The sequence below is a fragment of the Alosa alosa genome, chromosome 2 (assembly GCF_017589495.1).
Source record: "Alosa alosa isolate M-15738 ecotype Scorff River chromosome 2, AALO_Geno_1.1, whole genome shotgun sequence".
Lineage (NCBI taxonomy): Eukaryota > Metazoa > Chordata > Actinopteri > Clupeiformes > Clupeidae > Alosa > Alosa alosa.
This window is the reverse complement of record NC_063190.1, coordinates 1,314,096-1,336,456: the sequence shown is the minus strand read 5'-3', so window position 1 is coordinate 1,336,456 and position 22,361 is coordinate 1,314,096. Positions and strand designations below refer to the sequence as shown.

Genomic DNA, 22,361 nt, shown 5'->3' with positions numbered 1-22,361 from the left:
CTGCCCTGTTATACATCATCAGCTCAGTTGTGGGCACAATGATGAAGATGACTATATTGCGCTATGCGTCATCAAAATGCATACCTTTTGAGAAATGTATACCTTTTATACAATATACCTTTTATATTTTCCAGCCCCTATAGCCCTGTGTGTGTGTGTGTGTGTGTCTGTGTGTGTGTGTGTGCGCGCATGAAATGGAATTGGTCACCATTCTTTGTTTTTTTGCCCTGTCTTCTATCTCCTTTTCCAGTCTCTCCAGGTCCTCCAGGGTCTCGCAGGGATGGTCGAGGACGTTGTCTGTGTCGTTCACAGGTGGCATGTTTTGCTTGGTCAAATTTAAAATTTGTTGTTGCTGTTCAATTATTATATCTAATTTCATCAGCACTTTCCTCTGAAAATCTAAAAGATAAAAAAGGAATGTATCACAATTTTGTAAAGAAATAAAGAACTGGATATTTTATGTAGATACTATCTTATTAAAGACTTTGCAATTAAAGTAACACTCCACTTTTTTGGGGAAATTGGCTAGGAGGTATTCCAGACATTTTAATAACTCTAGGGCACACTGCAAATTCTTTGATGTTACAAATGTTGAGACATTAATACATTATATGATGTATTAGTAAAGGATAATGTATATTATTATTGGGAAAATAAGTACTTCAGGGCAAAGCAAGATGAAAATAATGACCGGTAGAACTTGAAATCCCATTCAAGTCAATGGAGCGTTCTATTTGCATTGTGAAGAGCTGTATAATAAGTAATAATAATAATACACTGTTTTGTGACACCAATACAATAGTTAGGACAGGAAGGTGATCAAAGGAACAGTGATAGAACAGTTTGTATAATTGCCTGTTGTAAAACAGAAATATTAGTGATTTTCAATGTTACTGAATTTTGGAATATTTGTTTGTTTGTTTGTTTGTATTTACAGGATTATTTCACAACGCTGTGCTTACCATTTGAAGGACCCGCCAGTGGAGATAGACCAGTAACTGGAATTTCAAGAAATGAATGATTGTGAAATGCAGTTTTAACACTTAAACACTTAATATTTTTATTTGTAATTTCGATGTGTGTATTTCACTTACCCTGCACAAGTGTATTTGTCAGTGACGCTAGACTCCCTGGAGACCCTGGAGACTCCAGGCTTCCCGGCCCACATTGTTTTCCCCCGGAAAACATGTCTTCAGATAGCTTGTCTAGTGATCCAAAAGAAAAAGGAGACGCCATCAGTGAAGGTATGAGTACAGCAGAACATTTAAGGGTTTTGTTTACGCTTTACCGGGAGTCTCCGAGTCATCACTCTCGTTTGTGTTTCCGTTGTTGTCTATCAAGTAGAATGTTTTTTTTTTAGTTAATAGAAGTCGTTAATAGCTGAATATAGACCTAGAACCTTGAAACCTAGAATTGTACTTACATTCTGGAGGAAGTGGGAGGGCTTTTTTGGGGGGGGGATTTCATCTGCAAAGTTAAGAAAAATTAGCTTGTTAACACCAACAACAGCAGATCTGATAAAGTGGGTCTTCAAGGGTGATTTTGAGGTGGTTAGGTTGGAGCGGTCACGGTTTGAGAGGGAAGTGGCAGCAATGAAGACTTGTACTTACATTCTGGAGGAGGTGGGAGGGCTGGGCATCGATTTCCTCAATGACAACAACCTCTCGCTTACCTGATTTACTTGACCAGCAGACATGCGTGTCCTCTGCGGCCCCTTTATCCATACTTGTAGGAGTTTTTTCATGACTCCTAAGCACACTTGGTGCATGTAATCAATGGGAAACTGCTCAACCATGTCTTCTGGGAGCCTCATCAGTGGTGTTGGCGGAATGTCCTTGTTGCGTTGGCGGTCCTCCATCCGGCGGCGGAACTTGTCATCTGTTCTTAGGCTGAGATCATACACTTCTGGGAATGTCATCCTTCCTTCCCATACACCTCTCTGATCACACTTGTCACAGCCATGATAACCTGTGTATTGTTTGATGCGTTTGACAAAAGCTCGAGCAGGTGCATCACAGACAATACAGCGAATTTTCACTTTGATGGCTCCATTGTTGAGACCATCTCTCAGTAGGCCCTGAAGATCATCTACCATTTCCTCCAGGAACTGAAGTGAGTTTGGTTTAGAGGAGCCTAGTGTTAGGACCACAGGAAACACCGTTTGTGGTTGTAGGTGAATACAGCAAAGGACAGGCCACATTGTTGTCTTGCTACTCTTGAAAAGTGGTAAGCCATCCACATTCAAAGAGATTTCTATTTCTCCTACCACTTCAATAACTTCTCTGGGGTAACCTCCAAGTCAGAATCATTATTGTCTTGTTCCTGCTCCATTGTTTTGTTCCTCCTCTTCAATCTCTTCACTTTGCTGTTGGTTGACAGTCATCAGAGTCCTTTGAGCAAGCTTCCATCGACGAGTATACTGCTGTCTTTGCAACCTGTCCATTCTTGAATGGTCCAAGCAAGCAAGGAAGAGCTAATACTAACCTGACACTTTACTTACCTGACACTTGATACTTACCATGCAAAATTATTCTCCTGTATATAACCCAAAAAAACAGCCTTAGATTACTATTTTGTTTTCACAAAAAGAAATAGAGAGAAACAAAACCCTATTGACAAAAAGTGTTGGGACATTTATAAGTACACTTATTCAAAGTTTACCGTCTTGTTCAACAGCAATGCACATCCAAATTCTAAAATTGTGTGCTGGACGGAAATGGGCAATACAGAGAAGTGAAGAAACTCTGCTACACCAATAGCTCAAATATAATTTAATGTAATGAGTAAGAGTGGGGTTAATAGATTTACCTGTGGATGTTGTTCGGCTCTGGCCCAATCCGAAATAATTAAATAATTTGATAGAACCCAATTGTTATGGAAATGTTTGTCCATCTTTTTCTCATGGAATAGGTCGTAGTATACAATGAGAACCAGTGGTGGACATTACTTGAGTACATTTACTCAATTACTGTACATAAGTCACTTTTTCATGGAACTGTACTTTACTTGAGTATTTCAATGTGTATGTTCTATTAAGTGAGCTAGGCTTTAACTAATGGTCTTGCCTAAGCTAGGTTATTGCTATATCCACTATTTGCTGTACCTTGTTGACCCCTTTTCACAACATTAATGTTACCATAACTAGCCATATGACGGTATTGAGCAAATGATGATAGACAATGACAGATAGATATATAATGATATACGATGACAGACAATCTGACACTATCAAACACAAAAGGGAACGTCTTGCTTTGGTCCGAAAGTGTAAAGCATTCAACAAAGCAAAAAGTGGTTACTTTGAAGAATCTAAGATAAGATATGAAAAAATGAATGCCTATGTCTGTGCTGAATCATTTCAACAATAGTAAATGCAACTGTGTTAGTCGTAATACATTTTAGATACTAGTACATTTGAATGCAAGTACTTTTGTACTTCCACTCAAGTAGAAATGTAAAAGGAGGTCTTCTACTTTTACTGGAGTAACATTAAACCATGGCATGTGTATTTCTACTTTCACTCAAGCACAGAATTTGTGTACTTTGTCCACCACTGATGACAACCTAGTTTAAGAGCTTGACATTCCCCCACGAAACAGTCTAAATGGTGTGCATCCGGATGTTGATGTTCATGATTTCCTGTTTATCTGCGTTACCAGAGCCCGTCGTTACATTGTGTGGTGTGAGAGACACGTTAAAACTGTACTGATTGTGATCACTGCCACTGGAGCTCTCACAGTAGGTATAAATGCACATAGGGCTGGGCGATATGGACCAAAACTGATATCCCGATATTTTGGGGCTGATTGGCGATATACGATATTGATATTTGAAACAGAAAGAGCGAAGTGCTTCATATATTCACTCAACACAGCCGGTTTTAATTATATTCATTTCAGACTGCTCTAACAGAGCTGTGCAAAAAGGTGTAAACAATAACATATACCAATAGGCATACAGTTGCTCTTAGGGCTGTGCAAATAACAATATTCGGTCGACCCTGATTGGCAACACAGGCCTACAGCTTTACAATAAAGGTAACACAAAACATAGGCTACCGTTAAAAGCCAATATAATAAACCAATTGGCATACAGATAGAGCTGTGCAAATAAGAAAAAAGTAGGCTACACAGCACATACCTGTTTGTAAATATTTAACTGCACAAGGAGTAGGGCTGGGCGATATGGACCAAAACTGATATCCCAATATATTTTGGAGCTTATTGGCGATATACGATATATATCGATATTTTAAACAGAAAGAGGTAAGTGTTTCGTATTCACTCAACCAGCTTTAATTAGAATGATTTCAGACTGCTCTAACACAGTTGCAAAAAAGTGTAAACAATAACATAGGCCTACACTAAGCATAGGCTACAGTTGCTCTGATAAAGCTGTGCAAATAACAAAAGACCAAAAGTTGACCCTGACTGACAACGCAAGCCTACTGTACATTGTACTGCACAATGCAATATTTTGGGCACAAAAATATTGAAAAACCTGCAGTTTTGTCACACAATGCAGTTTTTTTTACCCGTAAGGTAAAGGGTTTGAAGGTCCTAGATCAGTGGTTTTCAAAGTGGGGGGCCGCGAGGGGGTGCCAGGGGGGCCTCAGCAAGTTGGAAGGAAAAATAAATAAAAGCAACAAATAAATACATTTGAAAATGTTAACATATACCTATTACTATGAGGGTTGTTATACAATGCCATTATAATAATGTGTCGCATATCTGAACATTATATTTTCCATGATAATGACTTGGCATTATAGTAGAGCGATAGCTCTCATATAGCAGAAAGCCCCAAATACAATTTTTACACACTGTATGCTCCATCACGAAGTGTTTGTGGCTAAAATAATTATTAGGATTAGCTTAATGTATTTTTACATTTGCCGTAGTATTCTCGATGGGTTTAATAACACATCACGGGGGTCCTTGGTTAGAACCTAGTGGTATTTGGGGGCCTTGTCGTGGAAAAGTTTGGTAACCCCTGGCCTAGATGACAAGCAAATGTAGCCTATGATGGCCTAGACACGTTGCTATCAACAACAAAAATTGTTTTAAACAATTAGGCTACTTAAACAACGTAACTGAGTCACTCATCAAGAGTGTGATAGACGCTACCGTCGTTTTGTATGCGTTCATTTTTGCATGTTCCGGTTCGTAAGAAAAATCCCTATGCACGATTGAATGGGGTTTCAGGAATCATAAAAAATGATGCCCCTAACTGCTCGCGAGTCCCCGCGTGCATATCCTCTTAATAAAATCAGCGTGTAGGTTGTCTCCCTGAGGACTTTAGATCTGCTACTGTATATCGCTAAACGCAAGCATTAATCAGTGTATTTAAATTAGCTAGGCTATGTACCAAAAATTACATTTTACCGTGACTCAAAGAGCTGTAAACAGTGTTGTAACTTAAATCTGCGTGTACAAAACCGCTTGGAGCTCCAGTGGAATTTTGAATTCTCGGTCTAGCCGTTGATGTGCCGACGGAATAGGCATCTGCACCAACCTCTGATCAAGGTAAACAAAATCTGACTCAGTGTCCGTCATGTTTGAAAGTTTGTAGTGCTGCGAGAGAGAACGTGCACACACAGGGGTGCAGTTGAGCAGAGCTGCGGCTATCTGAATGGTCTGAACACAGAAGAGCAAGTGGCTTTGATAAAATGGCCCATTATTTGACATAATACCGGTATTACGATATTGTCTCAACTACACATCGTTTTCAAAAATATATCAGTCATAGTCGTAATGCCGATATATCGCCCAGCCCTAAATGCACACATATAATCTTGACTTGACTGGTACTTTTATCCCAAAATTCAGTATTGTGTTATACGACTGTGTGGATTTCTTGCCTTCACTGTTTTGGGAGAATGAAGCGTGCATAACGTTAACGTTGTACTTTGGAGTGGGTAAGACTGTCTTTAGTGGCAGGCTAGCACATACCGTTGACTTGCGCTAGCCTAGCACCTGCGAACTCTGCAATTAGAAGTACTGGATGAAACGTGCTGAAAACGGTCTCCACTGATAAATATCACACTTGCTTACTTGGAAATAAGGTCTTATGTCCAAAATCCTGAACCACCCCTTTAACTTTACTTCAAAATAACATTTGAAGAATGAACCTTATATGTTTCGATACTATTACACGTAAGAGGTTTGGAAATACAGGACGGTTGATTATAGGTGACATTCCTATGTTTAAGTTACGATTGCGGTCTTCGCTTCAAACTATTTCATTAACGTTATGGGGGAAATTGTTGGCTTACACGATTCGGTCATTGAAAAAGTGGTGCTACTAGATTGTTTAACTACTTAATATAAGGTGACCAGATTTCTGAGACAAAATCCGGGGACATTTTCAGTTGAGAAGCGTAAAACGTAATGTCTTAATCTTTGCAAACTTAATTGCCAAGTGTGCTCTGGAAATTCACAATTTCGTCGCCGTTTAAAAAAACATAGTCCAGTATTTCTTTTGAAATTGAAATGAAGTTGTATGGACTGGACTATGTTTTTTTTTTTTTTTTTTAAAAAGGCGATGAAATTGTAAATTTCCAGAGCACACTTGGCAATCGACTCCTACGGACTTTCCCCTAAAGCTGGCAGCAAAGATGGCAACATTTCCGGAAAGGTACTGGCTTGATGAAATTCATTCTGGACTCTCTATCCGACCACATAAAGACCTCGGGATACTTCGGTTTGGCTTTAGGGACCCTCTACTCACTACCACGTAAGTGTAATGTTGTTTGGAACTGTAGAAGAGGTATAAAAATAGCGTTTTGTAGCGGCGAAATAATATGCCCTTCTTACTTCCACGCTAACGAGTTTTGACTAAAAACATCGAACTTTCTCAAAACACATCCGAATGACATGATTTGGATGTCAACTCAACGTATGTACTCCCAATCATCCGTAAATTGATCTAAAGTGCATTTTACTCCGGATAATTCCTTTAAAACGGGGACACTGTCCCAGGGGCATCACTAGACTAGAGCTGCACTAGTCCACAGGCACCCCTAGGGGGGTTCGGGGGCATGCTCCCCCGTAAGAAAATTTGGTATAATTTAACGTTTAAATGCATCAATCTGGTGCACTTTGAAAAGAAATTCAGAGGTTAGACTTCATTATTCTTATCTATGGATGGAAATATTTGTGCTATAGCCTAAACTTCCACTTCAGAATTTTAACCATGCACACACAGGTGGAATAGTTATAATATTGCAATAAGTTATGATATTGCCCATCCACAAAGCATACTTTCTTCACAGTTTCACAGTTCAAAAATGGTTCAAAATAGTATTGGCTACATTTCAGCACTCCATGAAATTATATCCTAGTGGCCGTGTTGTTCAGATAGTTATTCTGGCTAGTTATCTTGGTTATTGTAATGCATATCATCTTTTTTCAGGACAGTCTGTGCTTTACCCATCTGAGAATGTATGATGTGATAATATTTGTCTTATGTAGCCTAATAGGGCCTATGTGTTGTCAGTCTTATCAAGAAAAAATAACTCACGTCTCATGATTTTGTTTCCTTTATATTTTTGTCTTAATGTCACTAGGAAGCATGCCAGTAGAAATATAGGCTATATTCATATTTGTAGGTGATTGTCTGGAAACTGGCAATATGAGAACCATTATGGTGGGATAGGCCTAATCCAGGGTTGCCAACTTTGGGTGTTTGGCTGGAGTGAGATTTTGTGAGATCATAGTGCGTGTGCGTTAAATTTTTCCCTAAACCTAATTTAAAAAATGTCTGTCCCCTGACTCTTTTGTTATGTATAATCCATGATTTAGGCCTATGTAAAAAAAAAACTAATAGAATGGAAAAGTTTCTTCAAAATGTACAATTAATTTATTGATTGCACTTGGAAACAACCAGTGTTTTTACCCTGTGGCATGGGAGGATTATGAGCCTTTGCGCCCCTGGGCACGACATGAAAAGGGCCGCCCTGCCCATCTGAAAAAGGTAGTAGCTTAGCAATTCTAGGGGGGTCCGGGGGCATGCCCCCCGGTAGAATTTTTTTTTATAAATAACCCCTTAAATGATGACCTCTGGCGAGTTTTGTGGACAGAAATGGACAGATTGAGACTTACAAATATGAATGTGTGTATGAGTGTAGGTATGTATCAGGGATGGAAATAAAATATTTTTTTCCACCTACCATTGTGGCTGGTGGATTCCAAAATCTACCAGCCACTCAACTTTTTTACCAGCCACTAGAGATGTATGAACATTTGATGAAAAAACGTGACCAAAATGATCACGGTTATTGGTATTATTGCGATATGATTAAAATGTGCTGACTTTTTATAAACCTACCATCAATGTTGGACAGAACTCATAATTTGCCTGTCCTTCATGCACAGTAGCAACAAAACTAAAGGTCAACAGAACAGCACTAGTGTCATAAAAGTGGTGTGGTCCCTTTAAGACATAATCCACTGAGTTCTGGAGCCATCCAACTTTATCGAACTCTATACTCCTATATCATCTAATTTTAATATTATATCTAGGCTATATTTGGGGGCCAAGCAGCGAAGCTGCGAGGACCTCAATGTGTTTCTACGTTTTCCTATTATTATTATTATATGCAATGGAAGTCAATGGCAGCCCACTAATTGACCGATCCCAAGCCCCTCCTCCCATTGTCAGTCCCATAGTTACTGTTGCTAAGTCGGACAAGTTTGCAGGAAAGTGTGCGAGAACGCGTGTTCAACATGGGTACGCAGCACCATTTAGCAGAGTGTAACAGTGTATGCTAGATTTCTGGGCGTCAAGTAATATTGATATATTCAAAAAACAGAGGCCAGAAAGGCCTTCAGTATTCGGAAGGACACATTCACAATGTCTGCTGTTATCAACGAGGTGGAACACCACAAATTGAGGACAAACCAATCTGGTGTTACGGATCTTAATGGGATGCATGTTAACTGGGGATAAACAATTAGCACGTTATCACAAGCAGGTAGTTTACCTTATTTGCTGCAGATGTGACTGATTCAATAAACAGGTCTGTGCAAACATATGGTGTTGACGTGTCCATAACAAAATCTAACCATATTTCGAGGATTAATTAAAGACGGGTCCAAGTGCTGCAGATCCAAGTTCCCACGCAACTTCGGAGAGTAACTAACTGGCTAGCCTGTTAAGCAGCTCATGTTGGGGAGGTAGAGAGATAGCTTCGCTTCGGTAGGCCGATAGCCTACTTATTATTTTGAATGGCTGCTTTAGAAGGAAGAGTTCAAATAAACATGATACAAATGTAGGCTATTGAAAAGAAACCACTAGATCTACCCGAGTTTACCCATACAACGCACGACATATCTGCAGTTTGCAGACGTGATTTGTCTTGCACAAGACTTCATCAGTGCCCGCTTATGCTATAATTTAATTTAAATGTGGGCAATGTAGTAGGCCTAATATTGGCGATTTCGAGACTGCATAGCCTATACAGCAAGGTTTTCAATCGGCACATGATTTGATCTTTAGAAGACTTTGGCTATCTCTCGTTCAGCCATCAATGATGCATCGCAGTAGTCTATTCCGTTTGTTGAAAAAATGGTCATTAGCTTATTTCTGTGAACAGTCTTCTATCCCAAGTTAAACATGGCAAGGTAGCCTATGCCTAAAAGCTGAAAGTATTCTTATTGTGTGTAAGGCGTCACACGCGATTGAAGGTGTAGCCTATTTCTTGCGTACTTCCAATTGTATGAGTGTGAGTTCAGTTCCTGCAGGTATAATTTTTTGCGTAGGCTTATGTTGTCGTTTCAACAGTGGAAACCAGGTTTAGTTATGTTTTTGTATGTAGTTATGAACACAAAAAAGGGAACATTTTCGTACACACTCAGATTTATTTACTGAAAAGTAGCAGCCTATCCAAAGTTATGCAAAGTTAGGCCTATGTCTGTCAACGTTTAGCACGGTCAGGATATCGGATGTCACTTCTACAAGTATCCCAGGCATTGAACCTTTTTGAGCTCTTTAGTTATTTAGTTACTTAGGCTACTCGCAAAAGAAGCATTAACATTCACATAACCAGCATATTGTAGGCTACAGAATGGACACTATAAAATTCAAAATTGACCGAGATTGACCGAGGTCCTCCGACGTCCTCATTGTGACATAGTAAAAGGGGGCGGGGCTTGGGATCGGTCAATTGGGGACGGTCCCATGATTCATGTCACCAAGTTTCATGTCGGCAACTCGAACCCTCTAGCGCCACCAACAGGCCAAAGTTGGAAGTGTGTTCACTCACGTAACTTTTGACCCGTAGGTCCGATTTTCAAAAGTCAGGTATCGATTGGAATCCTTGGACCAAGCCGAGTTCAACGCACCCCATGACGTCATTTTCCGCCAGGATGGATTTTCCGCCATTTTGGATTTCATCAAAAACACTTAAAATGTATCAGGGGTCACATACTTTCTCTGATTCCCACCAAATTTTACACAGATCATCTTCAGACCAAGCCTCACAAAAGTTATCACTTTTCGTCTTCAGAAGTATTACCGTTCACCCGTTACAGCCAATCAAAATTTGCGGCAAAGCCGCCAAACAGGAATTGAGCTCATATCTCAGCAACCCTTGCATTTATCAAAGCCAAAATTGGTGCATGGACTCAGGACCCAATCAGGGGGACGCTCAATAAATCTGGTGACCTTTGACCTCTAGGGGGCGCTGTAATTAAGAATCATGCCTTTTGGCCTGTAGCAGCAGTTTTGCTTAGAATTAAAATGCACTAGTGGTGTCTGGTAGTACTGTTGAATGTCCTTAGGCCGACCCAAGCCAATTTGTGATGTCATCGTAATTGATTCGGCCGCCATATTGGATTTAATCAAAAACACATACAAGTTTTCGCAGGTCACAAATTTCAGCGGATCCTCACCAAAATTGGCAGAGACCATCTTCAGACCATGCCTTATCAGTGCATTGCTTTTTGGAACATTTGACAGTAGCATTCGGCTGTAACAGCCAATCGAAACTTGCTGCGAAGCCGCCAAACAGGAAGTGAGCTCATATCTCAGCAACCCTTGCATTTATCAAAGCCAGAATTGGTGCATGGACTCAGGACCCAATCAGGGGGACGCTCAATAAATTTGGTGACCTTTGACCTCTAGGGGGCTCTGTAATTGGCAAAAATGTATTTTGGCCTGTAGTTGCTGCATTATTCTGCAATGGAGGTCAATGGCAGCCCATAGAACCGTCTGGTTCATCCTGATGATGCACAAATAATTTGGTGACCTTTGACCTCTATGGGGGCATTGAAATCACAGCAAGCATGATCATATCTCAATCGATCTTTTATTTTTGATGTGAAACTGATACAGCGAGTTCCATTCAATTAATTTTAATGCGTGCGTGCAAGGTTGGGGCAGGGTGGCCGATGGCCGAGGTTGACGCCGATTGCAGCGGTGAGTTGGCTGGTTGAGGGGGCGGCGACACTCAGCCCTGGTTCAGCCACACAAAATCAGTTATGTTTTGATGTGAAACTTGACCTTGTAACTCAGCCAATCTTGGGTTGTTTTGCATGGAACTTGCTGTGACTGCTTAATTCTATATGCCTGATGCCACAGCATTGAGTTGCATGGCAAATCTGGCCTGCTGAACTGCCTGCTTGGCCCCCACATTGCTGCTTGCAGCTATATTTAACATTTATTTTCTATTTGGCCTGTTATGAAATCATGCATTGCCCAATTTAAGCAAACTTTTTTTAAGACACTTAAATACATGCATGATTAGCATTTTGTGAAAATAAAAATTATGGCTACATAGACAAACTCTTAGCTATGAGCTGTATATCCTCTGATTTCAATATTTACAGATAGGTATTTAAGCACAGCTCAGTTTTAGGACACTTAAAGCTCAAAGTTGGAGACAATATGAAATTTGCTATTTCAAAACCGGATTAGGCCTACTCTGGAACAGGGGATTGCATTACACCTTTGTGTTCGGTAAACTCTGCTGTTTATTCTGATTTACAGTTTGTAGTTGAACGAAAAGTGTGTGAGATATTCCACCTATATGAATTGAGATCAGCACCGAGTTGTAGAGTAATATGATTATTTCTTGAAAGTTAATTTTCTCGCGAACCGTTTATCACAACAAATAGCGGCTATAGCACCGTATAAAAGACGAGAAAAGGTTATTTAATGTGATATCTGTGTGATGACTAGGCTAGCCTACTTTGTGAGTAGTTCAACAGAGAAGAATGGGCGGCCACACTTCGCGTCCGTCTGCCTCATACATGTAGGTCTAAATAGCAACGTGTTCTGTGAAGGTGTCGCGATTAAAAAAGTAGGCGAATCAACAGAAAACTTTGCTGTAAACGTTACAGGCAGATATTAGACCTAGCCTAATACCTGCTGTTGGTGTAAAGACATATACGTATCTCTTAAACTCTCCTGTTATTTAGAAACAATTCTGTGGTCTATAATCTAGTCATCAACAAAAAATTAACAGATTGCAAAAAAATAAAAATAAGAATGGATTTGGCGTGATATTTCTTGCATGTGCGTGAGAGCGTGAGAGTTGGCAACCCTGTAACTCTGGCTAAACAACTTACAAAAATGTTTTACTGGCATAAATCGTAATAGGCCTACATTATAATTTTGGCCCAAAGTTGGAGTTGTAGAAATGTGTTGCAATTTCAAAACCGGACTACTCAGGAACCGCTTGTTGTAGGCCTACGCTAGAGTTGTTACATAAGTTCATAGTTAATTTTCTCGCAAACCATTTATCACAGCAACTTGACGCTAATATCATTGAAAAGCTTAGATTCCGGTCGTTCACGTGATATTTGCGTATGATATGTACTGTATGCTATCTGTGTGACGAGTACTCCGCAATTTTAAGCAGCTTTTTGAGCAGCTGGCATGTTCGTGATGAATTGTTGAACATGCGCGGATATACGGGGTGGCAAAGGGTGGCAACTGCCACCCCTGGCACACAGTCTTGCCACCCCTGTTGCCACCCCATTTATATAAATCAGATAATATTTTTTATTATATTTAGTATATTTTATGTTCATACATGTTGGACTGTGAGAAGGTGTGAAACCCGCACCAAACTTCTCTCAAACAGAAATCGCCGATTTAGAATCCCCCGCCCCCTCACAATGGTTTCACCCATCACCATCAGCCCACTGAGCACAGTGACCCCCGCAAAATTTCACCATTGGCAGCAGATTGCACAGTGCATGCAACTATGTGCCAACTGTCTGTAGGCCTACAACGAAGTGGTAAGTTTCACCACCAAGTCCATAATCAGACCCATAGTCAGTCCATAAATCAGTTAACCCGGCAACAACCTCACTGTTAGTCTACGTCATTTACCTCCGCAAGACTTTGTCTAATCGAATTTTTCGATGATGGTCAGGTCAGATAATAAGGGCATGCTCATGCGTAGCTTAACGTTTAACGTTTAAAGTCTATTTGTGTGTGTCGCTAGTTTATAACCTTTGATTGTAAATACTGCTGTCAATGTCAACCCATTAATACACGTGATAATTCAACACGGGTTCTCAAAATTGTCATGCATCCACTTTCCCAGCATCTATGACTATCCAAATTTGGTCGACATGTCAAATCAAACTAGAATCGACGTCAAGCTGGTGGCGGTTGCGTTTTTCTTTTTCCTTTCTTTTCATATATGGTGTAAATCAATCTACACAAGTAAAGTAGGCCTACAGTTACATGACTGAAATTCTACTCAATCACAATAAGTAAAAGTAGCCTACTATTTTCAAACAAACCCTACTCAGAGTAGGCTATAGACTAGACGTTTGATGATGTCAAAGCACATCACATATGAAGCTTTGTGCATGAGATGTAATTGTCTAGATTCCAGTTAAATCTTCCAGTTTCATTGGGTGATAGATTTCAATCATTTGCTGGTAGATGAACCAACAAGCTGAGGCCAGCACAGGAGTTTGTGTCCTCAAGAAATTAACATGTTACTTGTTCACTCGTGTTTGAGGTTGTTTCTTAATAGGATATTTATAAAGGTACTTTAATACAGTATACATGTACTTCATTATTCACCACTTTGTGAGTGAGTGAGTAGCCTAAATTGTGAATGGCAAAACATAACATTTGGCACTAAAGATCAGGGACTGAGGGGGACCGATTTCCATTTAGGTTCGTTCTGAGCAAAAACATTATTTGATATCATAATATTATAATACCTATATAATATTAGGTCTTAATAGCCTAACTTAAAGGCACAGAAAATGTCCTTGCTTTAAGCCTTGCAATAGCCTAACCTATGTATGGTGCTACCAACTGCAAGACAGGCCTATAAATATTTGCCTAGTGTCTCTGGTATCTTATTTCACAAATTGTTTCAGTAATTTAGACTACATACTTGGAAAAGGCAGTTAGATAGTGTTGGATATTAATATTCTTTTTACACATCAACTAGTAGTTCTAGCCAATTATGCAGGGGAGGTACCGATTCATAACATCGGACTAAATTCATCTCATAAGGGGTCTGGGGAACACTGTGTGGGCAGGTGACTTTCCAAGCCTATGGAGTTTTGAATAATATTCAAACAAAGGTTAATCAGAATGATAAATACCGTTATTAACCGGTTATCTAAAATTGTAAATGACGTTTTCACTCCGGAACAATTGGTTTTGCTCCTGTTTTCAGTTACGTCCTTCCAAAAAACTGTGTTCGTTTCCGGTTTTCATTTTCATTCTTTGAATCGTTTCTAATCCCTGCTAAAGATATTTGGCCTTTAATTGTAGTGGGGGTTGAAGTAAAAACCTTCCAAAGAATTAAATAATTGAATTAGATACCCATACCCAGTACTTAGTTATTGTCCACCAGTGTGTGTGTTTGCATGTTTATTAGTGAGGTGGTAGATAATTACATTACATATTACCTCCAACATACCTCCAAACCCCCCTAGAATTGCTTTTTGACGCTGTATAATTTAAGTACAGACTACACAGACTGTATAGTGATTACACAGAGAAAGAAATTCACATATTAAGACCCACATCATCCAAAAAGCCAGCTACATCTCCGATTTGCCTCCCACCTCGTGTAATGTAATGTAGACAAAACATATTCAATGAAATCCGTAGAATGTTAAGTTTTGAATAATGTCCATGGCCCCCCTCCTGGAACCTCATGCCACCCCTTCGCCACCCCAGGAAAAAATCTCTAGATCCGCCCCTGTTGTTGAATAAGTCCCCAGCACAAGTGGTTTCACTTTAAAGATTCTACCGAGCTGCTATTTCACCAATCGAAATAGCCTACCAGAAATATGGGCATTCTAAAATATCTTGGAGGTCTGAGCTGAGCGCTTGCTTTGACTGGCTTGAGCCTGTGCGAAGAGGGTCGCGCCCACTGTACGTTTGATCACTGTTTTCTTTCTTTCTTTTATTCCAATTTCGGGTCTGTCAGTCACAGTGAAAACCGGGGACTTTTCCGGGGACAGTTCCAGCCGGGGACAGGTCACCGAAATCGGGGACTGTCCCCGGAAACCGGGGACGTCTGGTCACCCTAACTTAATATAATAAGGAAATGGATGGTAAATAATGTTATCTACCGAGCTAACTGTTCAGACATTAGCTAGCTAGCATAGTCTAGCTCCCATAGAATTAGTGGTAACGTTAACTAGCTTAGCTCTCTCTGCTAATGTAACGTAACGTAACGTAACTTACCGGTGGTGGTGACCGTGGTCTCTAGCGGTGATTTGATATTATGATAAATATTTAAAAATAGCAGATCTTCAACAAGGACTTTTTGTGAAAGCAGACAGTCGTCAGCAGAGAAGTCACTTCAGTAAGTGGCAGTTTAGTGAAGTAACGTTATTGTCGCGAGCTTCTAGAATTTAGAATGCTTTTCTAAATCAGAGTGCGGGAAACATAGTGTTCGATCTGTTTTGGTGGGTGCCTCGGCGGGCCTGTTGGCCTACTGCAGCGTTTCTCAAACTGTGGGTTGCGACCCACTACTGGGTAGACAGTTGAGACATGCCAGGTGGGGCGCGAACTGACGTGAAAAACAGGAGTTTTTTTATTTATTTTTTATCTGTAGCCTGGGCCCAGGTAGCACCCGATGCGCAATGGATGCACTGTGTTATTTACAGGGAAGCGCTCGTGTCAAGGCAGCTTAGTTAGTCCCGACCTACATGAGATTTTGAAAGTTGTTGTGAGAGTGGTGAATTTCATCAAAACCCGGCCCTTAAAAGCGCATCTATTCTCCGCACTTTGCGAAGAGATGGTAGCTGACCAAAAGGCTGTACTGTTTCACAGCTAGGCAAGGTGGCTTTCGCGAGGTAAAGTGCTGTCACACGTGTTTGAGCTCTGAGTCGCCACTTCTTGGAGGAAGAGCGCATGTTTGAATCTGCAAGCACGTTCATGAACATTTCTTGACGAAGCTGGCCTATCTTAGCGATATATTTGATATATCTTAGCGATACATTTGAGTTAAATGTCAGTTACAAGGCAAAGACAAGCACCTACCTCACCTAGCAAATAAGATTACTGCATTCACCAAAAAAACTTGAGTATGGGATTTCTGAGCGAAATCGCTGAAACGTCTGATTGGGAGGCACTCTTGTGATCCCATGTATTAAACAGTAGGCCTACATCACATCCCTGCAAAGTTTATTATGACTGCCGCTAGCGAAGCGGTCATATAGGGATTGTCAAAGTTTTTTTTTTTTTTTTTTTTCGTCATCTACTTCCTGAATTTTTGGTCAGCGATACCGGGACACAACCACGGGGGCACATGAAATTTGGTGGGTATGTAGCCCACTAGACTTTTCTACGGAAAAAATTCGTTTAGATCCCGGGGCCACCCCCCTGGACTGGACAAAAAAAAGCAGTTTTTTCCTAAATAACTACCTGAACCGTGGCACCGAGGATGAATAATCTTTTTTATGGTATGTTGGTCTCAAGGGCCCACATCAACCTGGCCCATAATCACTCATTTGTGATTTGCACCCCCCCGGTAAAAAATGAAAATGCAATATTATTCTGCTTTAATCGCCCCTATCTTCAGTTAAGATGTTCAGAACTGCACCAAAGTTTATGTGTATGATTGACCTGGCATTCTCTGGGGGTATGCCAAGTTTCGTAGAATTTCATCCATGGGGGGGTCTAAAAAAAATTAGGTTATGTGTACATTTAGTGACTGTACACTCATTGGCCTGTAGATGGCGGTGCACACATATACACATGCACACACACACAGGCACCCACATACTATCGGTATTAGAACGGCCGATACATAATTACAAATTCAGTAGGATTAAAAGAAAGCCAAATTAAATATTCATCATCATCATCATGGCTGCATTTCCAGTATTGGCGATAAGTAGTCGTTTGTCCACTAGATGGCGCATCGTTGCAGTGAGACGTAATTTTGTTGGAAGTTAGAAGTGGGTTGGAAAAACAATGGACGCTTCCTACAGAACTGTAGTTTACCGCAGAGGGCGTCTAATAAGGATAGGGCGATGTTCACATGAAATGTAATTCCCATTTCTTCTTGAAGCGAAATAAATCTGAGGATGTTTATCGGACATGCTTGGTTTTTACTGCAGAATGCGTTAATCTTATAATATCAATAAGGACCTAGGTAATGTTACCGTTAAGCGTTGGTTGAGTGATGGAGGCCAATTTGATTGATTGCATTTGTAGAAAACTATAAATGCGGTTATACCAAGCAAATTGATAGCAGCACTGTAATTGTATCTTTCGACTGTCATTTATTGCCGTGCTACAAAAATCATTCTGTGCAATGGAAGATTTACCAACGTTACACCGGTCTGATACAGTTTTGCCTATACATGCGTTGAGACTGAGGCGGCTGTTTATTTTGTTTTAAGTGCGTGCAGGGTGTGAGAGGGGAATCGATGTGCTTTGATTCCAGCTTGGTAGTTGTAGTCTGTGAAATTAAAAAGCATGTGTGTGTGAGTATCCAAACAATGACACCTTAATTTCATTATGGCTGCTTTAGCAACACACCTTAAGCTACTGTGTAGTGGGTCCCATTTAGAAGTGGCTACTTCATTTTAAACTTTCCTTGACTCATGGAGCTGCGTGAATTTGATTACAACTTTTAAGCCCGATATGGCAGTTTAAGTCCGGCTTGATACTGTAAAGGCGTAAGCCATTGGTTTCAAAGGAGATTTTATTTGTGTAAGCCAGCATAGCCTATTGACAATTTATGTTGTAAATAGGCCTACCTTATAAGCCTACCTGTAGCTTAGGGAAGCTAACAGCTTTCTATTAGGATCTAGTTTGTTAGTTACTGTACAGTTACAGAGTACAACTCCCTGATGCATTTTTGCATTTAGAATAGCCAGAGCGTGGATATCTCAATCGGAAAATTAAACAATATCGGGTGCCTATGGACTAGGCTGGCTGAACCCAGCCTGATCTGCCCGCTATTTATTTTTTGATTTCTTAAAAGATTGAGCTTGGTCTGGTGAAAGCCAGACTAGCCATGGACCTCAGTTACACAATGCAAGGGAACATGAATCAGCCTATATTTGCACGAACAATAACGGACAACAGCTCTTCAACTTTGGCCCGTTAAAATGTGTATGAACAGTCTAGCGACGCATTTCATCAAGGCCCATTTGGACATGTCAGTTATTTGCACCACTGGTTAGATGTAAAACAGCATTTCGTTTCAGACTACTGTTACTTAATTTGTGCATTAACAATAACGTTTCAGACTACTGTTACTTAATTTGTGCATTGACAATAACGTTTCAGACTACTGTTACTTAATTTGTGCATTGACAATAAAGTATTACATGAACTAAAGATGACTAAAATCTTATGTAGAAGAATAAACATTCACAAAAAATCCATCCATCCAAAAATGACCTTTGTTTTTGATAAAAGACATGGAACTGACAAAGATGTTTTTGTTTATAAATAAATAAATAAATAAATAACATTATGCTGATACCTTTTGCTTTTCCCAAATACAATGTAGCCTACAGGTGTAAGTGACCTTTCATCAATCCAGTTGCAATGGATGAACTGTGATGAACTGCCCTACTTGTGATTGTTTAGAGATTTTAAAGGTTTTATAACAATGCTACATATTCTTTGGCTATTCTACAATCTATTCACCTTTTCAGCACCAGTAGGCTACTTTCTGTGCAGCCGCACACACACACTCAGGCATGCCAAACAAGCATACACAAAAGTTTCAAGAGTGGGGGATGGAGTAAAATATGGAGACAAATTGAAGTGTGATTTATTTTCGCGGAACGGATGTACAGGACTGAGCGGCGGTCATATTTTGTACCGCTATGCGGTACATCTAGTTTCAAAAATATTTCCCAGCCAGCAGTGCTCAGTATGACTGGATTATGGATCCATTTAATGCAGCATGTTGGTATTTCATTGAATATATTGTACAATGCTGTAAAATGGCCTGCTTCCTAATATGTTGCTGGAAAACAGAAATATGTGTGTTATGTATTTATTTATTATTATATCTGCAGCACCAGCTGATTTTAACTCTGTTGAAAAGGATATATTTAGACCTTGTCATTATTTCAATAAATTTGACAATTTTAAGCTTGACCTACCACTTTTTTAGAGCGATGAGGGACAGGTGGGGCTGAAATGCCCCTTGATCAAAGTGGGGAATGAAAGAAAAAGTTTGAGAACCACTGGCCTACTGTGTGATAGTTAAGGTAATCGGAATTTTATTTAGGCCTACTTAGGTACAAAAGGAATTTAATTTTGGTATGTGTTAACTCTATGTACAGTCAACAAATAGACATGCACTAGTATACACTAGGGCTATCAATCGATTAAACAAATAATCTAATTAAATATATACTCTTGTAGATTTTTATTCACATAATTACTGGGCTGTTGCCTTTTCTATCCAGTAGGTGGCAGTACAGGATAAGAAATAGAGCAGTTCAAGAAAATATTTAACTAAACAGTAGGAAAACAAGACAAAGAAAAGGATTGTTATTGGAATGGAAATAAATGTAACCACCTTCAACAAACTTTTGAAGACATTTAGTTTCTGTAATTAATAAATTGAAATGAACGTGATATTTTGACAGCATCAGTACACATAAACAAAGAGTAATATAGATCGGCTACATACTGTAGGCTACAATAGAGACAACAATTAATAATAATAAATAATAATGTAGGCACATATCAACATAATATACAAAAATGCAAACAAGACATAGGATTGGGATGTAAAGTACACATGGATAACAATTAACCGGCAATGAGTTCTTGCTATTATTTTTTATTATTATTATTATGCACATGTGCCAGCTCAACTAACATTAGAAATTAAAATGAAATGTTTGTCAATAAGTCAACAACAGTAAGAATGAGTAGCCTCGGACATAGAAGAGAAAAAATAAAGTGGTGTTTGGCCCATATCTGTGAAACAAATTGAGTGGAAGTGAGTGTGTGTGGGGTGGGGTACCCAGTTAAATGTGTGTATGATCTGTTTTCTTCACAGGTCTTCATGAGGACGAAGGTCCTGTGGGGTAAGTTCTGTCAAGGACAAGGACTGGAAGATGCGCGGATGGGATCCCATACCATGTTTACCTAGAATATCAGCCACAGCATTAAAACAATTAGGTAAACCATTTATAGTTAACATTAGTCAGCTTAGATACAGTTGTAATGGAACGCACACACCACAGATCTGGTATCAATATGGTTGTAAAATGCATTGAATGTCTTGTATAGTTTAATTGTGTTTGCGTGTGTGTGTATACTAATTGTGTGTGTGCATATGTATGTATGTGTGTGTGTGTATATGTATATGTATGTGTGTGTGTGTATTTAATTGAAGTTTTGTTAACCATGTTAAGACAGTTCTAAATAGAACATACAAATAAAGTCGTTTTATAAACCTAACACTTGTGTCAGTGTCTCTTTATTGTAGGAGTGCCATCTAAACTAGGCCAAGATGGTTTTTAGCATTGTGTTGGCATGCGTTTTTGTTGGACTGCCATCTAAACTGGATAAACAGTGGTGTTAGTATGTGTTGGTGTAGGACTGCCATCTAAACTGGACCAACATGGTTGTTAAGTTAAGTTAGACTGTAGGAGATTCCGACGCACACACACTCAGAGCAACAAGCTCCACTAGAAGCACACAGAAAAGCAGACATCATCAGCTTGTCTGTATTACATGTATAGCTTTTCTATACATGTAATACAGACACATAATCCCCACAATCGATTTTGCTTATTCAGAGTCTTCTAATTAAGACATCCCATATTTACCTATGCATCCTCAAGAGAACCTTTAGGAACGTTCACAGAAGGTTAGCTGAAGGTTAACAAAAATAACCTTAAGAGAACCTTTAGGGAACGTTCCCTAAAGGTTAGGGAACCTTAAGGGAACGTTCCCTAAAGGTTCTTTAAAGGTTCAAAATATTTTACCGGTTATGTGTTTGCTGGGACGTCACTTTGCTACAGCACTACAACACAGACACACAAGCAACAAGCCAAGCAGAAGCGCGAAAAATCAAAGAAAATCTAAGCAGAACACAAGAAAGTTTGTATATAACGCCGTTATATATTTTTTAAAGTTTGTTTACGTTACCTAGCTAATCATTTCATGCTGTGGTGGGGAAATATAAATGTAACGAAGCGTGGTGAGATAAACAAGCATTTTGTCACTTTTGCACAGTATGTCTCATGCCAACTCGTCCAAGCACATCAATTCTATCCAAGGGAAGGATCAAACTCATTCCATCGCTGGAGTGTTTCTGTTAGCCAGCTAGCCTGAATCTGTCAATGTGCCTGAAGCAGAAGCAGATAACGTTAACCAGCCAGCTGCTAGTACTACAGCCCCTCCAGTTACGACCGCAACTAGAGTGGATCTGCGCACAGCTTTTGGGTCCACACCAACGATGAAAGCAGAGGTGTAGTCCAGGCAAAGTAAGGTCTGACCCAAAACTAATTGCAACAGAATTTATTTTCACATTTTTATATTTCAATTGGTCATGTAAACAACATAAAAGTCCATTAAAATCCAGTTGGTGGAAATATGTTAAAATGAGGGTTTTTTATGCATTATCCAATACTGACAAAACTGTAATTAGAATGTTGTAGTATAAGCATTCTAAAGAATATCAGACCCCATCTAACTTAACATGGAATTTTAGAATATTGCATTGTTGAGGAACATTCTTTTATTTTCAGAGTTAGTAAATTTCTCAGGTTTATGTCAGACTGGGCCCAGTTCCCCGAAAGCATCTTAAGCCTAAGAGCGTCGTAAAGTCCCTCTTACGAACGTCTTAAGATTTGCCGACTGTTTCCCGAAACCATCGTAGCTTAAGAGCTTCGGAAAACACTCGTAGATCTGAATGCTCCTCCAGAGTA

General features: G+C 39.7%; 1 protein-coding gene and 1 long non-coding RNA gene across 2 annotated transcripts in view; both read left to right on the top strand.

Moving 5' to 3' along the window:
* The window catches only part of igsf5a (immunoglobulin superfamily, member 5a), an 88,791-nt gene that overhangs the window by 36,041 nt on the left and 30,389 nt on the right, over positions 1–22,361 (top strand). The gene's annotated exons all lie outside the window — the stretch shown is intronic.
* On the top strand, positions 151–20,846 carry LOC125291147. Its single transcript, XR_007192938.1, has 3 exons — positions 151–312; positions 938–1,244; positions 20,483–20,846. It is a non-coding gene; the product is annotated as an uncharacterized LOC125291147 (long non-coding RNA).